The following is an 11,497-nucleotide window of genomic DNA, read 5'->3' on the forward strand; positions in this document are numbered from 1 at the left end:
TTTTATTATTCCAGACCTGTTCAAACTGAAATACGTTTATCACAATATTCTTATATGGATCTATACTAAAAAACCTTGTTAAACTTTGTGACATATTTCCATTCTATGGAGACCAGACACAAACGCTGACCCTCCCAATTTTATTATACCATATTTCTCCAACCTGAAACATGATTATTTATTATACCGTCCCTGTTTCAAGCGGAAACATACTTTTCAAAGTATTCTTATGTAAATATATATCAAAAACCCTTATAAAAATATTTGTTTTTAGTTTTTTATTTCCATTCTTTGGGGACTGAGTGCGTCCGCAGGCCCCACAATTTTAATAAACTACCCCTGTTCAAAATGTAACATACCTATTTTTGCTCCTTGATACTTCTTCTATCATTGTATGTGGTAAGTTTAGTATAATAGAAAACCATATAGGAGCCTATTCGTGTACACACACGCACACACACACACGCACGCACACACACACACACACGCAGATGTTCAGATTTATTGTATGTGCGGGGTATGTTTGTTTTTACCACTTTTTCGTACCTATGTGTATTGTAAAACAAACCCATTTAATTAATTTAATTTTAACTACTTTGTGTTTTTTGTTTGTTTTGTTATACATTTTTTTCTTGTTAATTATTAATTTTTTTTGCCGATAGTGAGTGGTCATGTTTATGTTTTTTGTTTCTATTTTTTTTTTTAATGATTTTTTTAATGTAGAGGGTAGGGTGGTTGGCAAATTTTCTTTTGCTGCAAGAGCAGAGAATGATCGCAAAAGTAGACAAGAGAGCGTAGAGAAAGTGGAAGGAAGCTGAGGGTAATATCACGGCCACCGAGAGTAAGCCACGGTAATATTGAGCTACCTGGTTCATTATGCAGGCAAAATGATCTTTGAATTTCAGTCTACACATGAACTCTTTCAGGTAACTTTTTAATAGTTCCCTATTGGTCTCATATTCGATTTTGTTTCCTTGCTTTGCTTCTCTGTACATTCTCTCGACGTGGTCCATTGTCGCGTGTGTAGTAGGTCAACAAAGTTTAAAGATTCATTATCATAATGAATGAATAACTTGAATTCAATTGGCTAAGCAGCTCGGCATATCTTGGTTCTTCTTGATATCTGCCCAGAAACGCATGTGAAGATTCGAAAAATCGCGGTAACAAAACTGCATAAGTACCGTTATTTCTTTCTAGTGTAGATTTAAATATAAAACAAAAAGATCGTTAACTCACAGTTTCTTTTTTTTCCTATTCGTTTTTTAAGTGTCTTATTTCTTCTTTTCTTAGTAATTTTGTTTTTCCACCCATTTATTTATTATTATCATCACTTTCTCCTCTTCTATTTTATTTTATTTTATTCACTTCGTTTCATGAGTTGATAAGGCAGGTCGGCTGTTATGTGTCTTTTTGTTTTCAAACCATCGTTTCTAATTTTACTCATTAATTGATTTTTCCTTTTTTTTTCAGCGTTTCTATTTGACTGCGTTTCTATGCCCCCTTTTCTTCTTCATAACAACAATTAATTAATTTATTTATTTATTTATCCATTCACTAAGTGACTCATCATAGTATATACTTATATTTTTCTTCCTAAAAAGAGTTTCATACCCGGTTTTCATGATAGTAAATTATTATTATTGTGATATTATGAACAGTTGCATTTTTTAAATCTTTGGATTTGAACTGATTGTTTTTCATATATGATTTTGTCAATTAATTGTCATAATCAATTATGCGTGTAAGCAGTAACGTACTGGTCAGGAAGTAAGTAGAGCATGTATGAAAATTTAACGATAGCTAACCATTCAGCATAGGGTGAAGTGGGGATGAGTGGGGTGATATTTGAGTAGACTACCCCGGGTGACGTTTACTCTAGCTATGCCACTGACTGGATCCACTTGTTCCACATCCCTAAACTGACTAAGTATGTTTTGAGTTAATCTGTGCACAGTTAAGTTGGAGTGCTGTAGACCTAGACTGGGGTTATCCTCCTGCCCATATATTTGGGCCATAGTTCTGCTTCATCTTTAGAAGAGAGCAGGGTTGAGGTGCCTCACAAGACAAAGTTCCTTTGGTAGATGTGTAGGGGACTAGGATATATAAATACCCCAATCCCGTTACAAAATAATAATGAAACGAATGGGAATTGAAGGAAACAAAGACTCAATTAATGGATAAGATAAATGTCGTTTATTTGCTGTTGAAAGAAATGAATGTTTTAGTTATAACATGTCCGCGCGTATGTAACCAATGTCCGTTGCAGGACTAGTGTTGTAGCAAGAATAGGAAATGTGTTTTCATCTCAAGTCCGGGTCATTATTGTTTGTTCGCGCGTGGGAATTGAAGTGAGTGTGGTAGTGGAAATGAGAATCCAGCGTGTAGGCAAGGAAGAGAATATTAGAGTTGTCATCAGTTAGTAGGCAGCTACGCGAAGGTGTTCTTAGTGGCCAGTAGTAGATAGAGAGAGAAAGAGTGAGAATGTATACATACAGTCTTTAGCTCGTGCCCCATACATAGTAGGAAGTGGGCATGAGGTGCGCGTGCGCCGAAACGGCGCGCGGCTTGTTCGCCCAACCTCTCTAGTTGAGAGTTGGTTCCAAAGAGGATTAGAAACAGCTTATCGCCTTGTTTTTATACTCGTTTACAGAGTGTATTTTGCGCATGTGTATTTCCCTAGAAAGCGGAAGTGACGTCGTCCATGTGCGTGATCGTGTTCGCGTGTGTGAGTACATGTGTGTACGTAAGTGTGTGTGTGTATATATACGTGAATTTGAGTGTATGTACGCGAACGTGAATAAGTGTACATGTGTGGACGTGGGCGCGTATGTTTGTGTGCGCATATGTATATGACAGCTTGAAATATGAATGTGTGTTTTGTGTGAGACTTGAAAAAGGCTCGTACAGATGTATGTTGCTGGAATGTTAAATTTCTTAAGGATCTCCAATATGTCCTCCATTTTGAGTCACAGAAGGTGATTTTCTTTTAGGTACACGATGTCAGGGACAGAATCTAGTCCACAATTGCCTCCCACAATGAGCCGGGCACAGGCTGCAGTACACTGCCTTCTATATACTGCTTATATTTTATAAGGTACAGTTCCTCGTTCTCCTATGAGGACATCTTTTTCTCTGTGATCTTCTCCCAAATAAACTCCCTCAATGGTGCAGCTTTGTCCTCTCCCTCTCAAATAGATTGAAACTTTATGTTCATAAGTATACATATGCACAAAGATTTCATTTTAATAAAATGGAAGTGGGGAAGAACAAAAGACAAAAAAAAAATCTAAATAACAGACCATCTACCGTTTTCTGAATTGTTCAGATTAAAAAAAAGAAGAAGAAAAAAAGCAGCTTAATCTCTAAACGTGAATGGGATGTGAGGAAAAAAAAATAATGGGGATGGAGTTTGGAGAGTGCGTGGTGTCCTTTCAAGATAAATGTAATTTAGGAGAGGCCGAGACCAAAAAACTGAAAGCAGGCAGAGGACATCTTGGAGGATTTCTGTTATCAGAGTAGAGATAACTCATCCACTTAAAAAGCTAAGAGGCTAAACTTACATGCAGGGCTGGAGTTCGATAAGACCAGGAACCATGTGTGCCATGCTGAAGTAGAGAACACATACTTATTTTTTGTACACATAAACTTGGTACTTATCAAAAACCGAGGAATATAATCTTTTTCTATTAAACTTAATCATGATTTTCAGCTGAAAAAGGTAATTAAATTCTGATCAGCAAAAGATTCAACTTCTTGTCTTTTCTCAGATATTCATGCTACAACCAGGATCATGATAAATACCATTCATCTCTCCCTGTCCCATGCCAACTCATTGCTGTTGATTACCTAGACAGAGGCTGCTTGGGATCAATACAAGTTATCACCACATTGGCATACATCTAGAATCACCGGAATTCGCAGCTTTTAAAGACAAGCTAGTCTCTTGCCATGTCAGTGACACATTAAGTTGCATATCCTCAAGCCTCTGTCATATGGACATTGAATACAGACCTGTCTGCATATCCAGTGCCTTTTCCTGTTCCAGAGAAGTGCCTTTTCCTGTTCCAGAGAAGTGAGTATATAAGGTGCTAGAGGACTTTTAGGCAATTTGCAGAAAGGGGAAGTACTGTTAGAATTTTTTTTGTACCACCAATTGTGCATCCCCGTGCATATTTATTATATTTTTATTCTGGTTCTTATATTTGATTATCTGGATTTCGTATCTTTTATTGAACTTGGGTTTGCATGAAACTCTCTTTAATTTGAATAAAAGAGCAATGCTAGCTCCCTGATAATGACGTCACTAGTTCCAGTGTGAAAATCAGCCTCTTTTGGATTCCAGCTGCGAGTAGATTGGACGTATTTCATTGCCTGTTGTGGACGAGGATTTCCCCGAGCCTTTCCTTCAAAGAAGTATAACCCGGCAAAAGAATACCTGGTCGTAATGAGGTGAACATCTGCAAACTTTATTTATGTGGCAACGGTGTGCACATATTTTGAAGGAGAGTAATTTCAAAGACCTTAAATTGAGAAAAAATGCATATGTGCTGTCTGCCATCAACTTTGTGAGTACGTTCCTTAAAATTTATTGTATTTAATATAAGGACAAGTTTTTTTGTTTTTTTTTGTATTCTATTTTGTTACTTGGCATTAAATTTGCAATTTTATTGGAAATAAAATGTCTTCTTCGTTTTAAAACAAGACCTTTTTATTTTATTCTTTACCGCCTTTCCCTTTTTATTTTATCCTTTTATTTTTTTCTGCAGGTTAGTAGTTTCGCGTGGATTTTGAACCAGACAAAAACTGAACTCTTGTAAAAACACAAACCCTAATCAAACCTTAAACTAACCTTAATGACGTGAGCACCCTCAACAAACCCGACAGGCTGCTAAATCCCACCCCCACGCTGTAGAGATCCCTAGATGTAAAAGATCTTTCTACTCCAATAGTTTCTTCCCCAGAACCGCTAGACTCTGGAATTCCATTCCAGGTCCCTGCTTCTCCAACAGTACTGACGTGCAGAAGTTCAAGTGTAACGTGAACTGATATCTTGCTGCCCAAATCCCTACATAGTACCCCAGTAGTTGTTGCCCCTGATAGTAGCCCCCTACACCAAAGTGGCAATTTGCCTTGTTTGGGGTGAAAATGTAATAAAAAAAATGAATAAAAAAAATAACAGTTATTTGTTGACTATTTGTTTTTTTCACTCTTGGAAATTTTTGACAATCACCAATTTATGATTTAATCAATTTACTTGTCTGTTTTTCTCGCCTTCTGATTCGATTAGCATTTTGGCATTCTTCTGTTATTTATGTAAATAGTCAGATAAATTAAAATTAGTTTTTTCTTATTCAAAATCTATATCAGTATAAAAAATTTCCTCAATCTAGAATGACTTCTTTTTCACCGGACAGAAAAGATAAAATATAGATATCAAGTACAAATTTTGTGGTCTTATGTTACCACTCTTTTGTTTATGATTAGAACATAGCAAATTCAAATATGTCGTTGGTCAAAACCTGACACCCCTGGAAATATATCACGAGCACGTGTGTTAAAAATAGCAACAACTTTTTCTTCAGCAACAAAGAGAAAACACAAAACTTCATCTTTTAAACAAAAAACTTCATCTTTTAAACAAAAACAAAGGATTATTATTTTGAATCTAGATAAAATAAATAGAGTTAATGAACACCGAAGACACCATTAAGTAAGATGGTGTGAAATTATAGTCATTTGTTGTTCAGCAATACCATCATTAGCCATGGAGCCTGTAGCATGAACAGTTCTCCATAAAGCTAGCAGCTTTCACAGCAAACCTCCAGTTTTTCTTGTTGTTTTTTTTTACACAGGCATCACCACATTATTAAGGCCAAGATCCCACTCGAGGATAAGGGTTAAAGAGTGTACAGTAGAAATTGGACAATATAGTAATAGTTAGTTATGGAAATTCGGTAAATTTGTTAACTTATAATGAACGGCTCATCAAGAACTTGTTTACGTTAGACTTGAAGACAACCATATTGTAGTCAGCCGGAAAGCAGGAAAATGGAAGACAATTCCACAGGCATGCAGTTCTAAGAAAGAAGCTTTTGTCATGGAATCTATGTTTAGGTTTAGGTACCGATAAAGAGTGGGGGAATTATTGATGGTGTTTTCAGCTAGACGAGTGTTCCTTGGCGAGGGGGACCATAGAATGGAGCTCAGCCAAGCACTTGCTATGAAAATAATGATAAAGCAGAGACAAACTCGCAACATCTCTTTTGTGAGAAAGAGGTTGCAGGGAAGAGAAAAGGACATCTCCTACGAGGCTACGAAGTCTATTTTGAACTCTATCAAAGCAGGACAAGTCCTTTCTAGCAGCTCCTGCCCAGATGTGGCAACAGTATTCTATCCTTCGACGTACCTGGCTCTTATATAGATAGAGAATTGCATCAGTAGTGGATCAATAGAAAGATCCCATTATTTTTCCAGCGGCCTTGGCAACAGATTTGATGTACGTGTTTCATTTAAGATCAGGAGTAACGGTCAAGCCCAGAAGCTTTTCAAAACTTGGGACCTCTTGAAGACAAGAGCAGTTCATTTCAATTGATGCCAGATGTGGATCAGAATGTTGATGATGTAAAGAGAGAAGCTTGGTTTTAGATGCATTAAAAGTAACCAGCCACTCCTTTCCCCATTGTACAACGTGCTCAAGATCAGAGGAGAGAGAATCAGAGAGAACTTGGTAGTTTACTGTCTTAGATGTGATACCATAGATGGTAGTGTCGTCAGCATAAATGTCTACAAATGATGTAAGGATGTGATTTGGAAGATCATTAATGTAAATCAGGAAAAGAGTTGGGCCCAGGATGGACCCCTGAGGGACCCCAGCATTAATACTGTGAGCTTCTGATTTTTGCCCCTCACCTCCTACTCTTATGAACCTATCAGAAAGAAATGATTTAATAATTGAGAAGACATTTCCATAGCTAGAGACCTTGTGAAGTAAACCTTTATGCCATACCCTATCAAAGGCCTTAGATATGTCAAGAGCAATTGCCCTAGAAAGGTTGCCTCCGTCGAGAGATTCGCTAATCCTATGGGATATAACTATAAGCACATCTGCTGTAGATCTAGCAGAACGGAAACCATATTGAGTGTCACTAAGAAGGTTATTTTTGTTGATATGGTTGATTACTTCTGTATTTAACACAGATTCTAGCAACTTACTCATGACGCACAGGAGACTTATTGGCCTGTACTGAGAGGGGGATGAGCGATCACCTGAATTCTTAAATACAGGGCATACTGATGAGATTTTCCAGGGTGATGGGAAGCTATTCTCCTTAAGACAACGTTGAAACAGTTTTGTAAGTATGGGAGTTAGTTCTGGTTGAAGTTTTTTAAGTACTATAATTGGAATACCGCCAGGGCCAGTTGCTTTACTGGAATCAAGGTTTTTGATTAGCTTCGCAACATCACGTACAGATATATGTATATCACATAGCGTGTTTTCTGATACGGGAGGAAATATTGGGGGTCGGTGGCCTTGGTTGCAAAGAGTAGAATTAGCTGCAAAGTTCTTGGCAAAGAGTTTGGCTTTGTCTAATGCTAACGAGATTACCTCAGGTCCATTGATGATAGTTGGGATAGAGCACACGCTTCTGTTCAGGATTCTGTTTGTTATTTGCCAAAACTGGTGGGAACCAAGCCGCTGCTCAGCTACTTTGGACTTGACGGACTGAGCATACAACTCTCTTGCGTTCTTTATTACTTTCTTACAATGGTTGCTGACAGTCCTCAAAGTGGCTTTAGTTTCCATACATCTATTACGTTGGAAGCAGTGGAAAAAGTGATTTCTGTGCGCAATAGCAGCAGCACATTCTGGAGAAAACCATGGCTGGCTGTTAGGTTTTTGCTGGAACTTTTTTGAGGGTATGAAACGATCTATACCTACAATTAACCATTCTGTCAGGTCTGATACTATAGAGGACACATCCTTTTTAAACATGGAATGCAGAGTTAGATCCGATATAAATGTATGGAAGCTATCCCAGTCAGCCTTAGTGTATCGATATACTGTACGATGGAGAGGTACGTCTGGGGACTTATTACATTTCATTTTTATCTTAATTGATACAATAGAGTGGTTGGAAGATCCAAGAGGAGACAGAACAGAAACTGAACATAGTTCAGGGCAAGTTGTGAGAAAAAGGTCTAGAAATCATGACAGAACCTCCCCTCATCATCAGTTCAGCTCAGGAGTTAGAAGCACTCCCGTCCTGACTAGAAACTCTCACCAAGTCGGCTTTCCCAGTCGCCATGGGGACCAGAGGTAGCAGCATCAGTACCTAAACAGCCCTTTTCAGGGCTACTCAACAAACTAAGTATGCGATACACAAACTACCAGAATTCGATGCACACTCTAATCTCTACTGCTGCCTGCCTTCTGGGATTCCCCCTTACTGCCTGCTACTCCAGTTCCATTTCTGCAGTGACCAGCACCTCCAGCTCACTCTTGCAGTTTCCAGTGATTCTAGCTCACTCCTGCATCTTCCAGCAACTCTATCTTACCCCTGCAACCTCCAGTGCTTTAAGCTCACTCCTGCAGCAACCCCAGCAGGCTCCAGTTCACTCCTGCAGCTTCCAGTGACTCCTGTACCCTCTATCTCACTCCTGCAGCTCAATCACTTCCAACCACTAGTTCCCACGATCCACTGACATCCAGCTACCAGTTCCATTGCCTATTGATGTCTTACTATCTGTTTTAGTGCTCACTGACGTCCAGCTACCAGTTCCTACCTCAAAGACCCAAGAATTTCTACCTTGCAAGACGCCTGTTCTCACTCACTCTGATATTAAATTCACTACAGCACATTTTAACCTTTTCTTGGTAAACAATAAAACACGATATCCAATCGTCTTTAACCAGAAATTTGTACTTGTTATCCTTCTTTGCTATTGTCATCACTTTTCTTGCCTTGTATCCACTTTATTAGTTGTACAGTCTATTAGCACCTCCCCACCCTCTCACCCCACCGCAACACAAATACTATACTTTAACATTAATTCTATTTGGAAAAATAAAATTAATGAAAATAAACCGAAAAGGAAAATAATATATTGTAAAATTGACAAATATTTTAATCATAATATGCTTTCATTTTTTAAATGTTTAGAGCATAAAATATTCTTCAAAATTTAATAATCTCTCATTTTCAGGACTTCACCAATTTTTTTTTTTTGGTGGTGGTGATGGGGGGGGGGGTCACTGGAAGATAAATTATTTTTAAAGAAATTTTATGTGGTTAACGGCTCTAAAATGTTGGAATGACTCGAAAACGGATCATTTTAGGTTAAATTTATACGAAACTAGTCCCTCACCTTAAATTTAAAATATTTATCATTTCACATGAAATCATCTAAAAGAAAAAGTAGAATCCTATTTGAGCGGGGGAGGGGCAGTTAAGAGTCTTTATTTACTTTAAATATTAACATTTGTTTTTAATTTAACAAACTTAGTATTTCCCCTTTATGTATTGTATCTCGTGAGATTTTTATCTACATTTTTTTTTCTTGTGCCATTTTTCTAAGTTTTCCACTGTCATTTTTACCTGTGCCATTTTTACTCCCCTCTCTCTCTCTATCTCTATCTATCTATCTATCTATATGTAATTTATATATATATATATATCTTTATAATGTATGAATGTGTGTGTGTGTGTGTGTGTGTGTGTGTGTATGTGTGTGCGTGTGTGTGTCTGGTCAGGAATAGGCTCCTATATGGTTGACTATTTTAAAAAAACTGATCACATATAATGATAGAGGATGTATCGAGACACAGGAATGGGTATGTTTGATCTGGCAGAACGGTGGTTCATTAAAATTGTGGGGTCTGCGTTCGCGCCTGGTCCACAAAGTATGGAAATAAAAAATTAAAAAATTAAAAAAAACGTTTACAAGTGTTTTTGATATAGATGTACATAAGAATACTTTGATAAGTATGTTTTAACTTAAATAGGGATGGTATAATAAAATTATGGGGTCTGCGTTCATGCTTGACCTCGATAGAATGGAAATACGCACAAACTTTAATAAAGACTTTTCATATCTATCTGCATAAGTATACTTTGATAATTATGTTTCAGTTTGAAGAAATATGGTATGATAAAATTATGGGGTATTCGTTCACGCCTGACCTCCATAGAATGGAAATATGTCACAAAGTTTAACAAGGTTTTTTAATATAGATCCACAGAATATTGTGATAAGTGTTTCAGTGTGAACAGGTATGGTATAATAAATTATGGGGTTTATCTATTTTATTTTCACTTTCATCATATTTTGCTTTGGTTTTGATACCCCCAAATTCGAAGCTAACTCTTTACAGCCCTTCCTTTTCATAACCTATCATACTTTCATAAATCAGAGTCCATTTTCTGTAGGCTGTTTTTGAACCCAGTCAACGGCGGGTACTTTTGCTAGTATATATATATATATATAAGAACAAGTAGTTAATAAAACATGTTAAAAAACACTTTCAAAAAGAGTTAAAAACATATTTAATTTTGAAAAGGAAACACTAAATAAGTGGATAGTCCTTAATCCATGGAGTTTCGAAAAATACTTTCTTTCTCATCAGAGGGTAGGATTTAGCAAAATGCAGGATCGGATTTTGCTTGCAAAAATATTTGATGAAACTACAAGTAAGTCATAGATCTTACTTGATAAGAAAAAGTGAAGCAGAAGGAATAGGGTGAATAAAAAGTGATTTCACGTGAATGGATAGTCTGGTGAAGGGTAAAATATCCAATTGGATTTTACTTGTGCAAATGGAAATTTAACTAACTTTCTTGGATTCTGCATCTTTGGATGGATATATATATATATATATATATATATATATATATATATATATATATATATATATATATATATATATAAGTTTGTGTGTGTAGCAGGGTTGCCAAGTTGGCTTTTTTAAGGCCAAATTTTGCGAATTTGGTCTTCAAAATTTCTGTTTGGCCATTTTTCAAATTTGGCTTGTTGTAGGGCCAGTTGTCTGGGAACAATCGACCCAACAACTAACAAGGTAGACACAGGCAAACGGTAAACAGCAAAAAGGTAAAGAAGAATAACAGACACAGGTTGTTTGGTTAAAGGCGAGGGTTCACCTTTTATTTTTTTAAAGGAAGCAAAAAAAAAAAAAATAATCGTTGGATCTGGATACTGGTCGCCTGGAAGGTCGGGAAACAGGTACTCTAGACGTAGTGTGGTTCAGGGTTGCTCGCTGGGTCTGGAACAATCAGCTGGACGTCTAGGTGGTCCGGAACGGATCGTGGACACTGAGAACGGAGGGTCAGTGTTAAGGAACGTGCGACACTGGAAATGGAGGATCAGTGTTAAGGAACAGACAACACTGAGAACGGAGGGATCAGTGTTTAGGCATGGACGACACTGAGAACGGAGGGATCAGTGTTTAGGAATGGACAACAGTGAGAATGGAGGGATCAGG

This window comes from Euprymna scolopes, chromosome 3 (assembly GCF_053919585.1).
Source record: "Euprymna scolopes isolate OS-2025 chromosome 3, ASM5391958v1, whole genome shotgun sequence".
In the NCBI taxonomy this organism is placed as follows: Eukaryota; Metazoa; Mollusca; class Cephalopoda; order Sepiida; family Sepiolidae; genus Euprymna; species Euprymna scolopes.